General features: G+C 37.9%; 1 long non-coding RNA gene across 1 annotated transcript; it reads left to right on the top strand.

Annotated features, from left to right (window-relative positions):
* Window positions 1-6,057: 6,057 nt before the first annotated feature.
* LOC148927243 (uncharacterized) lies at window positions 6,058-8,419 on the top strand. The gene is made up of 3 exons (XR_016137548.1): window positions 6,058-6,137; window positions 7,683-7,747; window positions 8,205-8,419. It is a non-coding gene; the product is annotated as an uncharacterized LOC148927243 (long non-coding RNA).
* Window positions 8,420-22,636: the final 14,217 nt, after the last annotated feature.

The following is a 22,636-nucleotide window of genomic DNA, read 5'->3' as shown; positions in this document are numbered from 1 at the left end:
GCATGGCATAAGGCAAGGAGGCAACTACCCAGGAGGACATACAAAAAGGACCAGCTGGAGAAAAGAAAAAGAAAGAAGGAGAAAATCGATCTGGAAATTCAAGGTCCAAAATATAAGAAGGAATAAGCAAAGCCACAGAGAAAAAAATCGAAGAAAATGGTCGCAGATACTTGACCACAAAAAAAGAGAAGGGAGGAAGAAGGAATAAGGGTGGCGAAGCCACAATGAAGCTACTGACCAGTTGGAAGCCAATGTCAGAATTGTCCAACCGAAGAAGAAGCCCTAGCCAGAAGCCTAAATGCACACAGTTCTCCCACATCAAAATAAATAGTTAGTTTTTGAACCTTAGAGCCTTAGGAACAACCACCCCAAACATTACAAACCAATAGCCCCGTTACAAGCCTTAAAGACCTTCAGGAACTGCACGTGATCTGAGTCCAAAACATCTGTGGTTCAGCATTGAGAGATAACAGTCCTAACATCCCTTATGAGGATTGAGTAACTGAGTGAACCCAGTGTTTGGCCTAGGATTGGGTGATCCTGACAAGCGGATATACTGACAGGGGAGGAAAAGGGGGGCGGCGGAAGTTCAAGGCTACCTAAGGCCGGATTGCACCTGATCTCAAGGGGAGGGATGGTTGAAAATATAGCCTGTTCTATGTGTTTAATTGTTTTTATGTGTTCATGTGTCTGTGTCGTTGCCTGTTTTTTTTTCTTTGCGTCAGAGTCTTGAGTCTAGTTAGGTAGAGTCGGTCAGGGGGAGTAACCAGGCTCGAATTCGACATAATTCTTTTTGTTTGTCTTCATGCTTGAGGACAAGCACGTGGTAAGTATGAGCAATTTGATAAGTCGTATTCTAAGCCTTGGTTACTGGTCAGTATGTCGTGAAATGCATGTATTATCTGCAAAACAGTTGCTCAAGTGTGCAGGATTAAGAGATCCAAGTCAGTAGGAAACGATTCAGGCGACGCAAGTAAAAAGAGCGCTAGAAAGATGCAATACTGACCAGGATGCATGCCAGAGAAAAGGCTCGAGATGGAGAAGAAGGATAGCTGGGATGATCATTAACAAGGGCAGAAAAGTCAAATCGTGAAGGAAGTCTACCCTAAAAGCAAGGGCAAGCCTCCCTATAAAAGAAGCCACTTGGAGAGAGACAAGGAGTTCTAGTTCTTAGTTCACAAACTCTCGGTTCTCATATACACTTAGTAGAATTCTCTCTAGAAGATCAATCCTTCGGCATTATCTAGTCTCTCGTTCCTCGCCACAGCTATGGTCACTTGACGTCCAAGAGTCAGCCGGAGAAATCATCGTTTTACCGTTCCAGCCAGTTTGCCGTAGTAGTATAGCAGTATCATCGCCCGGAGTGGCAAAACAATCGTTATTTTGCTTTCTAGTTTTATCTTTACCTGTTTTCGTCGTTGGATTTGTTGCAAACATTTATCGTTGTTGCCTTTTGAAGTACTTTGTGAAGATTCAAAAGTTTAAGTTATGAAGTTTCTATTTCGTATGTCGCTTTGGTTCGAGTTTGCTTCATTCTGCCTAAGAAAGTTAGATCTAGTCGTTGCTTTTAATTTCTAAGTGTTTTCTTATCTGGAGTTGTTGATCTAAGGTTGTAGTTATGTTTCAGTCTAATTTTCGTGTATGAGTCCTTTATTCAGCATTGTAATCACCACCTTGCATGTTAGTCAGTAAAGGTAAACTGCAGTTCCGTCGTTCATCTTAAGTTAATCATTTTAATCAATGGATCTTGAGTTTGAAGTTATGAATCTGAGTTTAGTCATGGAGTTTGTGTTCATATGATTTCTGTTAATACTTGGTGAAGAAGAAAACGTCAAAATCAACTTTAGCCTTGGATCACTTTTACTTTTTAAGTTACATTTGCTTTTGTCTCCCACTTTTAGTGGTACCTTCCAGACCTGTCAGATAGCCAACCAGCCACCAGATATGCCTTGCTGTCTAAATTTCCTCTTTTCGTAACTGTCTACTTTTCACATGCCTTTGAGATACCTTGTCCTCTATTTTCACGAACACAACCACATGTATGTTACTTTCACGCCTACTAGTCAGTAGAGTACTATCTTTATTTCTCGCCTAGTGAAGCTTGGGAATTTTCTTCTTGTTTAGAGACTGCATGCACAGAAAGGAATAACAAGTTTCCTAGGTCCAGTGAATCCACTAGATCACAGGGTCTAGGAACTCACAGAACGTTGGAAGATCTCGGTCGTTGGACACACAGAATATCGCTTCAAAACCCTCAACCACGTATACTAAAATTAGCACTGGGAAGTAGGGATCGATCCCACAGAGATGAATGCGCAATTAAACATGCTCAAGGATTCAGGACTATTTTTGGGTTGGCTGCTGCCACGCATTTTTTTATGTTGAGGAGATTAAACTAAACTTGGAGTGAAATCTGCTACGCTAACAGCTAGATCTAGGCAGAACAGAAATCATACATGTAAACTGTAAAACGAGACAATCACTAGATCTAAGAAACTATTTTCTAAATTACCTAGACCTGGGAAATGAACTGACGGTGGGGACCATTTGCTGAAAAGGTAAAGTACGGATGAAAAACTGAAAAACAACTAACTAAAGTACCAACTAACAGCGACATCATCTTCTCCAATCAATTTGCATAAAAATTTCAGTAGAAACAAAGATGGAACGTGAATCGGAAATGAAGCAGACTGAATTTAAAGCAATTAAACGAAGAACAATTTAAAACTAAGCAGATATGCGACTACTAGACGAAGTAAAATGAAAAGAGAGCACAAAAAGTTCGAAATCCATGCACAACTTGATTCCACTGTTCAGATCCAACTTCGGATGCTAAATCCACTCCGGATCCAAGCATCCGACACAAACTCCGACCAAAAGTATACCCATAGCTACAGATTCGCCAAACAACCACCGATCAACAACAACAATTCAGATCCACAACCTATTTCCCAGATCAAGCACAGAATTATCCAAAACAGAGAATAACATTCAACTGCCGAAATAAAACCTCAAACAAAAATTCAGAATCAACGTAAATCAACACAAAATAAACACCATCATGACATAAACCAAATGCATAGATAACGGTTACAGCAAACAACCAAATCGACTTCCAAAACGATGAAGTTCGACGGAATAAAGGTGCGAAAAGTTGAATGTAAACAGATTGTTTCTTCGCCCTCCGTGAGGTCGGTGTTACCACTGACTTTCGCCGAAGATGAACCCCTAGAAACCCTTAACTACCCCAAAATTCCCATTTTTCCCAAGTGTGTGTGTGAGTGTGTGAGCTGAGAGCAAATCATCTATGTGGCGTGTGTTGCATACTCCTTTATTTATAGGCGTTGAAGTGGGTCCAGCGAGGTATGAATAGTCTTTGTTGCCCTCAGCTATTGACTTCCTTCGTCTAGCCATTTTTTTTCTCTTCAACTCTGCTCACTTTCCTTCATTTTCCTTCGCTAGTTCATTGCCTCCAGCCCTTTCTGGATCTAGCGATTCCTTCACACACCTGGCTTAAAAACTGCGTTAGACCCAGCAAAATAAAGTGTTTTTTACCACATAACCGATGCATGAAATTAGCCTTATCACCTAGGTAAATTCCAACCCCAAAAGCGTGGTAGCTAACCAAAAACACCCAGGAATATCACCACAGTTATCCGAACGTGTCCATCCTTGTAGGATTCGACCCTTACCTCCATTATACTAATCAGTAGAAGTGGGTTGAGGAAATTTGTTTGATACCAGGCTCCGGTTATCGTGCCAACGACTCAACTAAGTCGGGAATCTCATCCTGATCAGTTGGATATACCCCTGCATTTACACACATTGACCGAGACAAACCTGCACTTTCAGGAATATCCTATATCTCATTCTCTATCCTTAATTTAATTAAGTTTGGTCTAACTAAGACTTAATTCGTCCCACAAATATATATCTATGTTTGTGATGTCATCTTATACAATTAGAAGTAATAGTCGCACTGTAAATAACATACCATAATAAAAGAGAAAATTAATAAATATTTTGACTCGGCATAAGTCTAACAAATTGTTTGATTTTATAAAAAAAATGGCATGTGAAAAGATTAATGAAACGTAGGTCTCTTTTATATATTATTAACATTATAGTTGAATATGAATATAATGATTTACTGGAGTATGGATTTCACTTGTTAAAATTTGCCAAAAATTTAATACTCCCTCTGTTCTATTAGAAATGAAACGATTTCTAAAAATGGAAACACAACTCTTTCCACATTTTCTTTTCTCTTAATTTACTCTTTTTTCATTCATTTACAAAATAGCACTGCATAAAATCATGTGTCAAAAAGCAAATATTGCATATTTAATGGACGAAGGAAGTATATTTTACCTTTTTTTTTTGAAGATAAATAGAGATATACCTCTCTCATTTGCCTTTCTAATTTACTATGAAATATGAAAATGGACACCATGATATAAGTAATCATTTCTCTTCAGTATCAACGTAGTACTATACTTTTATATTTTCACTCGTAGATTTAAATGCTAGGCTATATGTCTTTCATCTTTAAATTTTATACTATAAATATATTTGATGTCAGGATAATACATAGCCTTCATCGATAATTTCGCCAATTAAAAACACTAAGAATTCATTGACGCGACACTTAACTATGGAGTCAAAGAAAAGTGCCTTTAACTATCCTAATTAATAATATTACATTGATTATGCAAATCTCAACCACTCTTTGTGGCAGTCCTCACCAAAGTTAAATTGTCATTTTCAGGTTCCTTTCTTTTAGATATTAATATGGCTGATATAAATTGTATTCTCCTGTGCAAATTGAAGATGCATTTTGCCGTTTCGAGACGTGCACTAATAGAAAATATATTCATTTTCTTTTTCATTTTTCAGACCCACTATTTTATTACATTTATATTTTATTATAAAATTAAAAATATATAAAAATGAGATTTGTATTTCATTAGCTTCTTTCACAATTTTCGATATAAAATTAAACAACATTTAATACCTAGTGTTCACTCAATATTTTATTATTTACTTTTGGCTTACATTGGTAATATTCTTATATTTTTGGTTTTTATGTTTGAAAGTTAAAAAATTGGAATATTCCTGCTAAATATAGTTTAGAATTTGTTTCTAGAAACAAGTATCTTTAAAAGTATAAAATCAACTGATAAATAAATCAACAAAATTTAAAAACTTCGTTTGGCTTCGTTAAAACTCAAATAGTTGGAGATCCGTGGTTTACCCATTATAATAACTAGTATCACACTTATCTTGTAAGACCCGCACCCTTATTTCTATTCTTTTGTCTTGTTAATGTCGAACTAAAGATGTAAAAGTTCTCTTTTCATGAAGAGTTAATGGAGCTCGAGCCTTTTGTGAAACTTGATCCTTTTTGGTTGCAAATAAAAGCTAAAGTAATCAAATGAACTAAACAATAGCAAAAACGTGTAGAATATCAAGGATTTTCGAATAGCATTACTAGGCAATACAATGAACAACTAAAAAGATAAAACGTGCATGGAACAAATGGCATCGGGCCTCTTCTTCCGGGCCGAAAGTCGCGGCCTGTATCTGATCGGCCACCGGGCCCAGGGCAGCGAGCCCACTCTCCGAAACAGCTAGGTAGTAGCCAAGATTTCTCTCTCACCTGCAAGATAAAAACAAGTTTTAATGGCTAAGGAACAAGAGTAATTAAGGGACTACTATTAGAAGGGGAGAAACAACCTTTCCTTTTGCTATGGAGGACCAAAGACTCACCAAGAGGGGAAAGTCAATCCTGCAAAATCCTCCACACTATGCAGCACCTGTTTCTACCAGCCACAATCAAACAATGGAATTCATTAGCCAAGTACCAAGTACCCAAACTAGGCACCAAACTACATTAAGATAAAGTGGCTGCAAAAGATCAAAGAAAAGGGAGATTTGCTGCAGGAAAATAACAAGAAAATACAACAGCTTCAATTAAGGCTTCACGAGTACACACTCTTGCCTATAAAAACCCCTCCACACCACTTATGAACTCCCTTCCACATACTTCAAAATTTCCAGCAGTATAGAGAGTTAGAGAGTGGAACGAAATAGTGAACAGCAACAAGGACAGCCCCATTCCTTCACTATCACAAGAGGTAACACACAACTCTCCTTATGACTCCCTTTTCATCCATGTAGAAAATCACTACACAACCATGCTTAAGCACAAAGATATCACTTTGCAAATCTACAACAGAAATAGTAGGGAAAACAAGCACGAGCATATGTAGAAGCGCCTCAACTTAGAAATCTCGAATAGCATGCTAAATCTTAAATGAAATCACAGAGACACAAGCACACCCTCTGTCTTTTTCGAACCTCATGTTTAGACTCAAGAACTTGGAGCTCCAGAACTTCCACATCATAACAAGCTAGTTTAAGGAAAACCATAGTCTGCCTCATAGGCCAAATTCAGTAGCAAAACAATACGAACTTCACCGCCAGGAACAAATACAAGGATTTTAATTTCACATAGCTACTGTCCAAGTTTCAAACAAATATACTAAGTAATGAAAGGGGGAAAAAGAACTTAGCTTTAAGGCCGACGGGCGGCGGCGGCGGCGGCGCTGGTCTGCCAAGCGGACCGATCAGCGTCTGCCTCAGCCAGAGATGTCAGCGACGGCGCTGAGTCGCCGTGAAAGGACGGGAGGCAGCAGCGGCGAGCTGCGATGACGACGATAGAGAATTCGTCGGAGGGAGCCAGGGGAGGGCTGGAGCTTTGACGGGCGTGAGTCGCCAGGGAACGCCGGAGAAAGAGAGAAAGGCGATGCCTTTTTCCTGTCGGCGACTTCGCTGGCGAAGTACGAAACGACGGCGGAACTGGATGGCGCGACGGAGATGCCGAGGACCCCTCCGCGACTCCAACTGAGAGCGATGAAGGAGCACGAACGACGACCCGCCTCACGGAGTGTCTGACCGCGATGGCAGTGCTGCCTCGCTGAGCTCACGACCGGCGGCGACACCGGATGGCGGATGGCAGCGTCGGACAGAGGCGCTGTTTTCCCCAAATCCTCACGCGACGGCAGCGGCAAGGGCTCGTCGCCGGCCCATAGCTGGCGACTGACGGCGCTGACGGCGAGACAGCGGCGACCCGACGACCGGCGCGGCGAACGGCGAACGGCGAGGGAGAGGAGCCGTCGATTTCTCTTCCAAGTTAGGGTTTTTGATTTGGGAATTTGAGAAAAAAAAAGAGAGAGAGAGGCCGATGGCTTTTGAGAGAAGGGAGTAAATTGGGCCTCTTCTTGGGCCTCTATTAATTAAATGCATGGGCTAAGGTTTTATTCTAAAGAATGGACTAATTCTTTAATAAGTTGGGGCTAATAATTAAAATAAAATGGGAGTTGGCTTTAGCCTAATTAAATCATGAGCCCACCTATGTTGCTCAATCAAATAATTGAGGTTAAGTAATGGTCCGCTAAATTATTTCCACGATGATAAATTTAATTCCCGGACTTTAGTATTAGCGCTCGAGTAATTTATGGTGCGAAATGATGAAAAGACCTCGAGTCTATTTTAGTACTCAGGGACTTTTTTTATGAATTAAGGAAAAGGAATAAAATGATCACGCACTTAGAATGCATTCATGTTTAAGTTTAATGGATATCTCAAAATCTAATTAAGTATTATTTTATTTCCTAAAGGGGCGTCTTCACACGCCGTCTAAGGCCAAGTTAAAGAACTTACGGATAGAGATTTTTGCTTTGAGGTGGGCATTCTTTCAAAACGTGATTTCAGTATGAAAATGTGAATCTTTGCTCAAGTATGTTGTCATGTCATGTTTTGTTTTATGATTACCTATCTGCTTGGCTATGCCAATTTAAGTTAAATCGAATTCGGGTCCCAGTAGGGCCGCAAACCCTACTCGGACTAGTGTACACATAAGGGGACCGTGAGCTAACAAAGGAGTTGGCCGGTCCAGTGACCGTCGTGGAATGTGGCCACATTCCCGGTTCACATCAGTTTCAGATATGGTAGATCTATGTTACGTGATTGCGCAATCAAATCTTAATGAAAAGAAAAGTATTTAGTGACTCGGGTCTTTTAATAAAAATCCCGTGATCACTCAACTGTGGCATTGACAATTTAAAATAGAACTGTTTTTGGCAATATGCCCACTGAGTATATCAAATACTCAGCCCTGCATGTTATTTTCAAATGTGCAGGTTGAACGTGGACGAGCAGGCGAAGGTGTTGGGAACGATCCTTAAATAAGTAGATAGGTAGCCCAAGGTAGTATGTCTCCATACATACTACTTTGTCTTGGACTTTTCCGCTGCATTAGGACTTGTACTAGGAATTTATGAACCTAGACCGCACTCTGATTTTATTTTGGCCTTGATTCACATTCGCCTATGAGACTAATGTCCTATATTCAACTTATCAATCATGTTTATCCCATTTCATTATTTCTAAAGTGTTATTTTAGTCACACATAGATGCAGTCACTACCACTAGGGAGAATGTGGTCGTGACATATCTGATGCGTGATCCAATTAATTTTCTACTTAATTCAAAATTATGAAATCACATTTCAGAAATAAAAAATAATATCATTGTATTGAATTCTAATATCACAAATTTATACAATAACAATTTATTTACCGATAAAAACTCATATATTCAAATAAGTTTCGAGATTAAAAATCCACTCGTGCGATGCATGATCCAATTAATTTGCTATATAAATTAATTAGAAACTATGAAATCACATTACGAAATAAGAAATAATATCATTTTATAAGTTCAAATCTCACAAATTTATACAATAACAATTTATTTACCAATAAAAACTCATATAGTCAAATAAGTTTCGAGACTAAAAATTACAACATACACAAAAATTAAAGCACTTCTCAATCTTTGCTAAAAAAAGATTAACCACAAATACATGTCGATAAAAATAATGTATATATACATTGAAGGGCACCAAAAAATTAAAAATCATAAACTAAAAAATACAATATAATAATAATAATAATAATAATAATAATAATAATAATAATAAAAAATAAAATAATTAGAGTGTTGAAAGTGAGACACCAAATATGTATGTGTATTGCAGTTATTGCAAAAATTTATGAAACACATATTCCCACCGTTCCATAATGGAGTATATGACATGCTTGGTTAGTGACATACGATATTAGGAGATGTCATTTTGTTTTAAGTGGAGACAAATAACAAGAAAGTGTGACATACTTTGTGGAACAAACCTAAAGGAAAGTGCAACATCTATTATGTGACGGATGTAGTACAAAAAAATGGTGTAAATTTGAGCTTGGTGTAAATGGTTGGAGTAAAGTTACTTTTTTATATGCCCTATACTCAAAAATGGGTTTATGTCTGATATAAATGGTTGAAAATGACATAATATTCAATAATTGAATTGATTAAAGTTGATTATAGGTTAACTACTAATAATTGAAAATTTTAATATCAGATCAATTTTAAATTTCTGGTTTGGTGTTTAATCAGTTAATGGTTATATAGCTGATTAAAAAACACGTGATTCGCTTTATAGCTAAACATTACCATAATTTTAGTTCTATTTATTGATGTTGGATTATAACCGTAACACTGTTAACAACAGAATTTGCCCCTTTTATCGCATTTGCAAATTTAATTTACAAAAGTAAATTATGTGATTTTTGGTGTTTATTTACTGTAAATTTTAGTATTTAATTAATGCAGTTTTCAAAATTTCAGTAATATAACTTGTAAATTTCTATTATTTTATTTTGATTTTACGAATATCATAATATAAATAACAAATAGAAATTTGATATAATAAAAACTAATGAAATGAATTGTGGCTGACATGAGTATGTGATTTTGTGGCTGCAATGCAGGTGCTCATGATCTTGAAATGAAGTTTGTACACATGGCAACTAAATAGGCTTGTGGCTGAAAATCAAGTTACAACTTTGGATAGTCATACCATTTATTAAAACTAGTAGAATACGTTGGTACACATGTAAAAAATAGTGTATTGTATTTACTATTTACGGAGGTGCCAACGGTTCAGGAACCGGCAGTTATGGTTTAGAACCGGCAGTCACGGTTTTGGAAAATTTTGAACTGGAACCGAATCGCAAGGGTGTTTCGCAGTTATGGTTCCGGTTCCAAAACTGCCGGTTTCGGTTTCGGTTCCGGTTCCTAACCGGCGGTTTTTCGATGGTTTTTTTACGGTTTTTCACGGTTCCGAACCACCGTTTTTTGCAGTTCCGGCTTGGGTTTCATAGATTTTCGGCGGTTTTTCGCGGTTCCAGTTTGGAACCGCCCGGAACCGGCAGTTTCGGCACGGTTTTGGTTCGAAGTATTTTGAACCTAAACCGAACTACGGTTAAAAAATTGACTATTTCGGTTCGGGTAAATTATCGATTTCGGTTCAGAACCGTAACCGGCGGTTACGGTTTCAGTTTTACCGCCGGTTCGGTAAACTTTGGGCAGGTCTATTTACAACTACGTCGTTGTCAATGTAGAAGCATACACAAGTGGGAGAGATACGAGGTTTAAGCCACTACTATATTCAATTTCATATTTTTCTTTAGCTAATTTTATCGAAATTGTACGAAATCGTCTTTAACCCTTAATAGGTAAATACATTTAAAGTCCAACTACGAGAATTATGAAGGACAAAAATTAGAGATAGAAAGGAAGAAAAACACGTACAAATTGTAGATTTGAAAAAAATATACCGTAGACAAATTAAGTTAGTTATCATTTGATTATACTCATTCATGTATTTGTATTGACATTAGAGCATCCATTTCCGTGCTCTTACCAAAGAGCACGGATGTAGGTCCGGTCCTACTTTTATTTATTTTTTACTCCCTACTCTTAGTCAAGAGCACAACACTCACATCCATACTCTTCCGCAAGGCTCAAGGCTCCCACCATTCCATTATTTAATTTAAATAAAAATATTTTCACAATATTAAAATGCATTAAATATACCCGGAATACTATTACAAATTACAAAAAAATTAAAAATTACATAATTCAAATCCTAAAAATTAAAAATTACATAATTAAAATCCTAAAAATTTAAAATTGCATAATTAAATTCATAAAATTAAAAAAACCCACTACTCTTAGCCTAATTTCGCCCAAATGTGTTTGATTAGGTCTTCTTGTAGCTCAATGTGGGTTCTTATATCGCGCATTGTGTGTCTTGTTTCGATCCTCTCGCCCACCGTCATATGCACACCTCGACGTGGGGGAGACCTCGCGGTTGAGCTTCCGGCTTCATCCTCGTCGTAAAAGTTAGCCGTCATCGGTCTTTCGTCAGTTATAATCATGTTGTGCAAGATAATACACGTGTACATGATGTTGGCGATATTCTTAACGTACCATAGCCGAGACGGGGCCTTAACAATGTTGAATCGGGCTTGAAGGACCCCAAAAGCTCTATCGACATCTTTCCGAGCAGATTCTTGACGCTGCGCAAAAAGAATCCATCTCGGATCATGCTGATTGTTGAATGTCTTCACAAAAGTCGATCACCTTGGGTAGATACCATCAGCGAGATAGTAACCCATGTGGTATGCATTTCCGTTGACGGTGAAGTCGATCGCCGGTGCTACACCATTCAAAACATCATTGAAGAGTGGTGAATAATAGAGCACGTTCAAGTCGTTGTTGGATCCGGCAACACCGAAATATGCATGCCAAATCCATAGACGGTAGTTGGCGAACCCTTCAAAGATAAGCGTTGGGCCTCCACCTTTGTGGTTGGTTAAGTATTGCCCCCTCCAAGCAGTTGGCAATTCTTTCACTTCCAACGCATGCAGTCAATGCTGCCAAGCATACCGGAAAAACCGTGGACTGTTTTGTGAAGATGAAGCATCAATCGACAATCTTCGATGGTGGGTGCCCGAAGGAATTCTTCACCGAAAGCAGAACAAACGTCGTCGCAAAAACTTGAGGCGTAGGATTCCAGTTGACTCACCCACATGAAAATACTCGTCGAAGAGGTCAGCCGTTTGCCCAGTAGCAAGTTGTCGGATGGCACAAGTACACTTCTGCAACACCGAGAGACTTTGCCGACCGGTTGCGTCTCTACGTGATTGAAAGTATTCAACACGGACGGTAATGTGTTGACAATACGCATAAAAAACGTTTTGACATGCGAAAACGGCGCCAAAAATAATCTCCTGGAAACCGCGGCTGGTCGGAAAAATAGTCGGCAACGAGCCTTTCGTTGGCTCCCTTCAGGTCACGAGGGATGTAGGGACGAGTTGATCTAGTTGGTCGAGGAGGAAGGGCGGGGGTATTGGCGGCGACATAGGCTTCATATGTGGCACAATATTGTTCATAGTATTCTTGTTCTTCGCGCTCCGCTTCCGCAATTATATCGGTAAAATCCATTATTGAATTTTTTATAGAGGGTTTGAGTGAGAAAGGAAAATGTAGATGAGTTGTATGTAAAAATATGAATGAGAGATAATTTGATGTGAAAAGTGGATGATGAATGTGTGAATTTATATATGATTTTGGGATTAAAAAAAATCAAAAAAAGGGTAATGAACAGCTATATTTTTTGGGAATCCAAATTATCTTTTTAATTTTTGATATTATTTTCAATTTTTTTTAAAAAAAGGAAAATCCAACGGATAATCCGTTGGCGAATAGAAACGCGTCACGTCTCCTGCCCAGCGGCACAGACGTGCTAGATGCATCAAGCAGTGCCGCGCCGTCGGCACGGACGGCGTCTGTCCCAGCGAACACCGCCATGGATGCTCTTACAATGTGAATATCAACACAAATTTACATTGACATACTCATGTCATTGTATTAAAATTTTTGATACAGTTATTGAATAGTTAGCAAGTTGATGCACTTTTTATTAGCATTAAAAATATTTGCAAGTATATAAATAGTATAGCCAATGGTTAGTATTGGATATCGAACACAGGGAAAACAAACACAGACTGTCTACCTTCTAATAAGCTTATTCTACTGTTTGGTAAAAACGAAAGATTTTTCAATTTTGAAAATAAAAACTTTTAAAAACAGAATTAAAAAACTATTGCAGATCAAACACAGAGATAAAACAAATGAGATAAGTGAATTCCAGGGATGTGCTTTCGCAGTTATGGTTATACAGATTTCAACTACAACACCCTAGCAAAGTTCATACTTCAGTAGGACGAGTCGCCTAAGTTTTGCCTATGCGGTACAAACGTAGATTACATATACTAGGGGCGTCAATCCTAGATTTGTAACTCCCTAAAGCTCCTAAGACCCTTGAAAAGTCCTCACTCTCAATTAATAGTGTCGGTTTAAGGGAAGCTAATTATAGTGTTAACTAAGCCATTCTAACTGGCCAACCTCCTCTCACGATTATGTAGCAAGTCAATAGATCATCACAGAATGTGTCACTCAAACGTGAAGCAATTATCCAGAACTTAGAATGGAAACGAAGTAAGAACTCAACGGATATTAAATAAATAGGAATTGTGTAACCAAAGTCGTTACGAACACATCCCTAGAATTTTATGAGTTTAGTTGCACATGATAGAATAATCTAAAAACATAGTTTGTAGGGAAATCATAAAGAACATAAAAACTAAAGCAAACAAAACTCAAAGGTTGAATCCTTGTAGCCTTGATCTTCTTTTGAATTCTTCTTCAAAACCCGTGCACTTTGATTAACAAAGATAAACTTTCAAATAGTATGCTCTAAAATTTGAGGGGGTATTTATAGCCTCCAATTCGTGTACCACACATATGGCAAATATTCAGCACAGTATGGTAAATCTTGGGGACAAAGTAGGTCAAATCTATGCGTCGTGTTCTCCCAGCGGGTCGCTTCTCCTTGGCCAACGGTCGCAATGGGTTGATCCGTAGCTTCTGCCTCTTGAACAGCGGTGGCTGCAGTTGTTTCAGCGGTCGCTGGCAATCATTCCGTAGCTTATGGATCACTTGGTGCGGTCGTTGTGCACACCCCAACGGTCTCTGAGCGTGTTCTTCTTTTCAGCACAACTTTCCCGGAGCGAACCTCCAATGGCTCAGCGGTCGCTGGCTGGGTTGCATCGGACCGCTGGACGTCTCGAACGCTCCAGATTTCCAACTTCGATTTTAGCTAACTTTTTAAGCTCTAAAATGCACACTTCTCACAGAACACGTCAAAATACCAAAATAGATAAAATATTCAAATAATGGACGTGTAGTGCAACTTTGACACTCAAAACGGACCAAATAATAGACTTAAAACAGTGCAAAATTTGAGCGTATCACAATTTAAACTAGTTAGCATCCTAACGCGACCGACTCGAACCACTTTTAGAACAGAAAATCATCCGCAAGTGTACAGAGTTTTGTAGTACGTGGCAAGTTAAAATTATAGAATCCACAGTGACTAAATGGTCGGCTCAAGTACCATGTTCGAATTTCAAATACTCTCTTTATCCCATAAAAATATGGGCATTTAAAATGACACAAGCGTTTAGTCCCGGGCCCAATATCCACTGCCCATCAATTGTGGGCCTAGCTCTTAACCCTAGCTACGTGTCAGTGTGTGATTGGGTGTTGTATGTGTTTCATATATATACTCCCTCTAGAATCTTCCGCCTCACTTTCACTCTCATTCTCTCTTGGTAGAACTCTCACCTTCTCTGCAGATCTAGGTTTTCTTCCCTAGATCTAGTGTCTTCTCTATGTGTGATCTTGAGAGATGTTCCTTCTTCCTTCTTCTCTGGTGTGAGCTTGAAGGTGTGGGATTGTGAGGAAACCTCTGGTTTTCTAGTCTTGTGGTACGTAAACTGGTTCGTGGTTTCCTGGCTTGGAGGAGTTCTTCTGAGACCTTGAGGGTTGTTGTTGTGACCAGTGTGAAGTGGTTGGTAGAGTATTTGGTGTGCGGTGGTGGATCTAGGGTTTTGGTGTGACTTGCCTTGATTGACTGTGGTCGATCTGTGTTCTCCCTTGGTGCAAATCAGAGTTGGCTGGATATTCAAGGACCGGTTATATAGATTTTTTCAGTTGTACCTGGTGCAACTTTAGCCACATCAGGACCTTGTTTTCTCGTTGAATCTTTGGTTCTACTTTGGTTATTTTACTGCATTATAACTATCTTGAAGATACTAATCTTTTACTTAGTGTTTCAGGCTCGGTTATTGTTGATTGCAGCTACAGCCATAGTTTCTGTATCAGATCTATAATTTGAGGGTTGATCTCCTCAAGATTGTAATAGATATACTTGGATTACATTTAGCTTTCGGCTGATCTATACCTAACAGTGGTATCAGAGCCTTGGTTCAAGGGCTGGGCCTGTGTGGCTCGGAGTTCGGTGGTTGCACTTGCAAGTTTTCCAATGTCTCTGCATGAGCTCGATCAAGACCTGTGGTGACCCGGTGACCTGTAACATGGGGTAGGCATGTGGTCTGTGGTCTGGTGGTCTTAGTTTGAGGGGGTGATTGTGAGGGCAAACAATTCCCACATTGGAGAACGGACAAGAGTTGCAAGCATATAAATGGGCTACCCCAACTCCATTAGTATGAGGCCTTATGGGGAGTACCCAAGAGCAAAACCGTGAGGGATGTGCCCAAAGCGGACAATATCATACTAATGTGGAGTTCGAGTGTGACCTTGTTCTGACAGAATCATTCCTTAGATTAATTTCAAGTTGTGTTTCTGTTTCCTCAGCTTTTGGTGTGGTTTTGTTGTTTCCTGGTTGTTTCAACTGTGCTTCTGTGCTTTCTTGCTTGTTAGCCTGAGGTTCTTTGTGTCAACAAGTCTTCTAACCCCCCTTTTGGACTCACTCCTTTCAATGGAAAGGGTGATTTCAATATATGGAAACAGAAACTTAAGTGTGTCTTAGTCCAACAGAAAGTGTACAAAGCTATTGATCAAAAGTTTTCTGATACTGATACTGATGCCATCAAGGCAGAGATAAATGAATTGTCTTGTTCTACTATTTTTCTGAGTTTGAGTGACTTTGTGATTAGGAAAGTAGGTGTTGTTGATTCTTCTAAGGAATTTGTGGGATAATCTTGATGAGTTGTATATTGAAACTTCATTGTCTAACCGCATGCATTTGCTTGAGAAACTGTTCAAATTCAAATTGGATATGTCCAAAGATATTGATGAGAATATTGGTTGTTTCTCTAAACTTGTGCTTGACATAAAGAGATCTGGAGATAAATACATTGATGCTTATACCATCATTGTACTAATGAATGCAATTCCTGACTCTTACAGTGATGTGAAGGCTGCTATTAAGTATGGCAAGGATAGTGCTACCTTGGAGTAGATTGTTAGCTCTTTGAAATCCAAAGAGTTGGAGTTGAAGGAGAAAAATGATTCTAAGGCTGCTCTGGATAAAGCTCTTCAAGTAAGAGGCAGGTCCAACACTAGAGAAAAGGACAAGCAAGTAAATGGAAAGTCCTCTGAAAAAGGGCACAAAAAAGCATCACAGAAACAAGTCTAGATCCTCATCTCAGGACCCTAAAAAGTCCAGAGATGCTTCAAGTGCAATATATTTGATCAGAAGGATGGAACCTGATCAGAAGGATGGAACCTGTTTCATGCTTCATGATATTATTTCTGTGAATGGTTCTCTTGGAAAAGAGTTTAAAAAGTCTGAGTGGTTGGTAGACTCAGGCTGCACTTACCATATTTCTCCTTTCAAAGATCTTTTTACTGAATTAAACCCTGTCACTAATGGCTTTGTTTCTATGGCTATCAACATACAGTGTAGGATTGAAGGCATTGGTTCAGTTTGCCTCAAATTTGATTATGATCGTAAGTTGACTTTGAAAAATGTGAAATATGTGCCTAGTTTGCATTATAATCTGTTTTCTTATGCCTCTCTTGAGTCTGATGGTTTAGAAGGTAGATGGGGTAATGGAATGATGAAAATCTTTAAGGGTTCCTTGTGTCTGTTCAAAGCTGAGAGAAAGCATAATCTGTATGTTTGCACTGCTGAACCCTAATGTGATGATCCTGTTGCTCATGCTTTCAAGGTGAATAAAACTGTTTTATGGCACAATAGATTAGGACATATGAGTGAGAAGGGCATGCATCTCCTGCATAAGAATGGTTATTTAATCAATGATGATGTTTGCATGCCTCTCCCCTTTTGTGATACATGTGTGAAAGGAAAACAACATAAGGTGTCTTTTCCTGTTTATGTGCCTACTTGCTCTAGTGCAAATGTGCTTGAATATCTTCATGCTGATGTTTGGGGCCCAGCCTCTGTTCCTACACATGGTGGTTGCTCCTATTTTCTGTCTATTGTGGATGACTATTCCAGAAAAGTCTGGGTTTTCTTGATGAAACATAAGTCTGATGTGTTTGTGAAGTTTCAGAACTGGATGAAGCTGATAGAGAACCAAACTGGAAGAAAAATTAGAACTCTGAGAACTGAGAATGGTTTAGAATTTTGTAATTCTCAGATTGATGATTTGTGTATGAATGCAGGTATCAGGAGACACAAGACTGTGCCATACACTCAGCAGAACGGGGTGGCTGAGAGGGTGAGCATGACCCTTCTAGAAAGAGTTAGGTGTTTGTTTTCCTTGAGTGGTATGACTAAGAAATTTTGGGGGGGAGCCATAACAACTGCTGCCTACTTAGTAAATAGGTCTCCCTCATTTCCCCTAAAAGGAAAATGCCCTGAATCTGTTTTCAATGGAAAGAATGTCAATCTTTCCCACCTTAGGCTTAGAGTCTTTAGTTGCAGTGCCTTTACACACCAAAAGACTGACAAACTTGATCTGGTGTCTTCTCTCTGTGTGATCTTGGGAGATGTTCCTTCTTCCTTCTTCTCTTGTGTGAGCTTGAAGGTGTGGGGTTGTGAGGAAACCTCTGGTTTTCTAGTCTTGTGGTACTTGGACTGGTTGGTGGTTTCCTGGCTTGGAGGAGTTCTTCTGAGACCTTGAGGGATGTTGTTGTGACTGGTATGAAGCGGTTGGTAGAGTATTTGGTGTGCGGTGGTGGATCTAGGGTTTTGGTGTGACTTGCCTTGATTGACTGTGGTCGATCTTTGTTCTCCCTTGGTACAAATCGGAGTTGGTTGTATATTCGAGGGCTGGTTATATAGATCTGTGCAGTTGTACCTGGTGTAACTTGAGACACATCAAAACCTTGTTTTCTAGTTGAATCTTTGATTCTACTTTGGTTATATTACTGCATTATAACTATCTTGAAGTTACTAATCTTTTACTTAGTGTTCTAGGCTCGGTTATTGTTGATTGCAGCTACAGCCATAGTTTCTATATCAGATCTGTAATTTGAGGGTTGATCTCCTTAAGATTGTAATAGCTATAGTTGGATTACATCTAGTCTTCGGCTGATCTATACCTAACACGTTGTAGATGATCCGCTCCGAAAACATCCTAACAATGATGATAGAACAGCAATGTAAAAATGTCTGGCCCCGATACACTATCTCCACAGATAGCAAAAATAAGTGTGTTGGTTAAACTTTGCATGTCACATGTTTTGAGAGCATATTGTTTCCCACATACTACTATGAGAGAGTGAGTGATAGACACGTATCCAAACACTAGTGAGTGAATGTTTATCAACGTGATCAACGAGCTAGTAATGAAAGTGCACCAATAATATGGCTTAATTTGATTATTATTTTGTTTAGCTCAATATATTTATCCATTTTTTTGAGGTAACATGGAAGTCTAATTCTTAAAATCAGTGTTTCTTTCTTAGCTTCTCTCATTTTTTTTTTATTTGAGGACAAACAACAATTTAGTATAAGGGATCGATAAACACGAATTTTGCATGCTTTTAAAGGCTAGATTTGGTTCGTTTTTTAATGCAATGCATGCGATTTATATTCCTTAAGCGTAGTATGTTTTATGCATTGTCGTATTTTTAGGTGTTTGATAAGAAATGACAAAAAAAGACTTTAGAAACTGTACAAAATAGTCGAAATTGAAGTTTTGTCCCAATAGAGGATCTCACCGGTCCGCTGACATCAAGTCAACTGCAACCGAGTATACCAGCACTGAAAGTCCGATGATCCATTCTGTAAAATTTCCGAGCCAGACTCCTTACCCAGCGGTCTGACGAGCCAGATGTTGAATTTCCAAGAATAGTCAACGACCTGCATGACAAACACGGATTTTGCATGGTTTTAAGAACTACATTTAAATCGTTTTAAATGTCAATCATGCAAATTATGTTCTTAAATTACATATGTTATACATTTGGTATTTTTGATGTGTTTGTTGATAAATGATAGAAAAAGGCAGAAAAGGTGCAAAAGGCCAAGGTGCAACAGCCTCAGTTCATGCCGATTTTTCCAGCGCTGTTGAAGTTCATTCAGTAATTAGTTCATATCATTCTCTTTGTCTTCGAAAAAGAGCTTCGCGTGGATACCTTGAAGGTCCCAATCGGAGTTATGTACAGAAAGTTATGACCATTCTACGAACATTGCGCAGCGCAGTCAAAGCTGACGAAAATTTAGGCGGAAATTCAAGGAATAAAATAAATTGGTGCCCAAATCTCTCCCATTTATTGTAGGGCACGAAAATTATGAAATCTAAACCTTTTTCTACCCTATAAATACCTCTTAACCTATTCATATTCTTCATCTCAAAGCCTCCAATCCTTCTCCCTTTCTACAGATTCTTCTATTCCATAATCCACACATAATTCATCCATCTTCTATTGGAGCGGAGCTCTGCAGATCCAGGTAAGAGAAGACTGAAGATTGAAGATTCAACATTGGGTTTTATCTATTTTATTTTTATTGTTTTTACTACTTGTCTATGAGTAGTTAAACATCTTTTGTGGAATTTTCGGTGAAGAATATTATGAATGTGTTTTGATTTATTCAATTGAACATTTTCCTAGCTCTTGTGATTGTTTTGCTTGTTCTTATGCTTTTGTTGTTCTTTTGTCTGGCCAACTTTAGAACTCTGACCGTTTAACTATATTAATCGAGAGATAACTAGTTTTACGTAGTAAAAGGAACGAGTACAACACATAGGTTTATCTGCACTCGAGAGATGGGACCCTTTGTGAGGGCTTGGGTCTTAAGAACTTAAGGAGTTAAAATCTAATCTATTGGAAGGAGACTTTGATAGTTAGAGTCTAATCTGCTGGGTAGGTACACTGGGGAGAGAGGGCTTATCCTAGAATCGCAAATTTTCTAATAATCCTAGAGACACATAAAGGTAAAGATTCTGTGAGATTATTCATCACTAAGTCGTAGTAGTTAGATCCTAAAACTCTACATTCTTCCGCCTGCTTTATATCATTAGTTTTTATGCATTTTGTTTTTTGTTTATTTATTTATGTCTAGTTTATAAATGCCAAACCAAAATTTCTGTGTCTCTAGATAGTATACGACGCTTAGTATATGATAGTCAGTTGCAATCTTATTACTTGTGTTCGATATCCCGGTACTGACTTTTAGCTATACTAGATCTACCTTGTAAACTTGCAGGTATTTTAGTGCTAATAAATAGTGCATCACCGTTTACAACAAGTTAATGGTCCTCTAAGTTTGTGCGAAAAATGTGTGCAGCCCTAATTCAAGCTAATCCTAAGCTATTTGAGCTAGAATTAGTACCAAGTTAGAGAATGATCCTCTGTGTCTATAAATACATTCCATAGCGCATTAATGAACTGGTCTAGAATTCAAGAGCCAAGAGAAAGACGAGATCACGGCAAGAGAAGATGTGAATCTTCAAGGTTCACCTTTCGGGTTTTATCTAGTTGTTATTTCATGTCTAGATCTTTAAGTATGTTTGTTGCTACTTTGTTGTGGGTAGATAAATTTAATGAATATTAAGGATTGAAAGTAACTCTTCATGCTCATAAAATTTCAAACATATTCAATTAAGTTTGTTAATGCTTTTAGTTGATTAAGAAATAAAGAATGTACGTGCAATTTAATAGTATGTGGGGGTAATCGAGAAATGATCCACATATAAGATTAGAATTTATAACGCAACATACCATATTCTCAAAAGGGTAAACCTAAGAGTGATGGTTTTTTATGGGCCTAAAAACTGGTTGTAGCTGCGTGCTTTTAATTGGAGACCTTAAGCTAATCATTCTAATTTCTCCATTAATTGGTAAAGATTATGCGATTCCCCCTTGTTACCATGTTTTCGTGATTTGAATATCTTAATTGTTAGTTATAAATTGAAGTGGTGAAATCATATCCCTGAAATCCCCTTGTTTAATGGAATTCAAAATTAATTGCGTTTACAATATTTTCTTATTCACTTGTTATTTTCCCTAGTTTTAATAAATCAAGACACCAATCATGTTTTTTTCCAAATTATATATGACCATAAGTACGTGGTAGACAGTTTATGATTTTATTCCCCTTGCTTCGATATCACGGTATCGACTATTGGCTATACTATTTCTACACTTTGCATTCGCAGTTGGTTATAGTGCTAAAAAAATAGTGCATCTACGGGATGAATGTAGTTAATTGCAAGTGAAGAGTATCGTATCCATAAGGTTTTATGTGCTAGACTTAAGTACCGAAAAGCCATCTTAATCACTATTTAGACAATCTATAAATTTTTTTCAGATTTATTTACTTCTTATACAACGTAACATAAAATGCAAATTCAAAAACAAGATTAAAGATGGATGAAACTTAAAGAAATTGAAATATAGAATTATTGGATCCAATACAACAACTCATGTTAATCAAACAAATAAATTACTATGTCTTTATGCGTGTTTAGTATTGTTAGGATGATCACTAAATTAGATTAAGTCTTCTCTTGAAGTACCTTAGCTATGGATTACACTCTAGCGTCACGGTTTCCTCTAATGTCTAGTGTATAACTCCTAAGCACTTATAATCAAAGTTCTCAAACAAGATCTCAACTCTCTTGAACTATATTCATCAAAATGTTATTAGTTTTAGAGTTCAATTTAGTTATTACTTCTTTTATTTAATATACTAAGTCTAATATCTTTCATAAGGTAGCTAATCACTTAAATGTTCAAAGATCAAGACTAATTATAACAAGAACAATCTAGGCATAGATAATCAAATGATTAAATCAACATCATTATCATTATATGATCACTAATGACACCATAATATGCTTATAGTCATCAAGTATTCAATGTTATACTCCTTCCGTCTGCCATTAGGAGTCTCATTTGAGTTCACCAAGGGTTTTAAGAAATATAAAGGAAAGTGGGTGAGAAAAGATAGTAAAATTGTATAATCCATTTCCATATAGTAGTTTTATAATAGAATGTGAGTGGGATGAGTTAGTGGATAATGAGGTGTGATGCACTATTTTTTAGCACTAAATAAACCTGCAAGTATACAGAGTATATATAGTATAGCCAAAGGTCAGTACCGGGATATCGAACACGGGGAAGGAAAACACAAAGTGTCTATCCTCTACTAAGACTCAATTACTATCTGGAAAAGCAGTAGGTTTTGGAAAAAATTTGAAAACTAAAAACAATAAAAAGCATATAACAACTAAATGCAAATAAAACACGGATATAATCGATAGAGATAAGGGAATCCCAGGGATGTGCGTTCACAGTTATGGTTATACAAGTTCCAAACTACAATACCCTAGCACAGTTTATACTTTGAAAAGACGAGTCACCTAGCTTATGCTCATGCGATACA

This window comes from Salvia hispanica, chromosome 4 (assembly GCF_029641045.1).
Source record: "Salvia hispanica isolate PSC_SH4W2 chromosome 4, Shi_PSC_v1, whole genome shotgun sequence".
Classification (NCBI taxonomy): domain Eukaryota; kingdom Viridiplantae; phylum Streptophyta; class Magnoliopsida; order Lamiales; family Lamiaceae; genus Salvia; species Salvia hispanica.
Note: the sequence above shows the minus strand (reverse complement) of the source record. Positions and strands in the feature narration are given on the sequence as shown.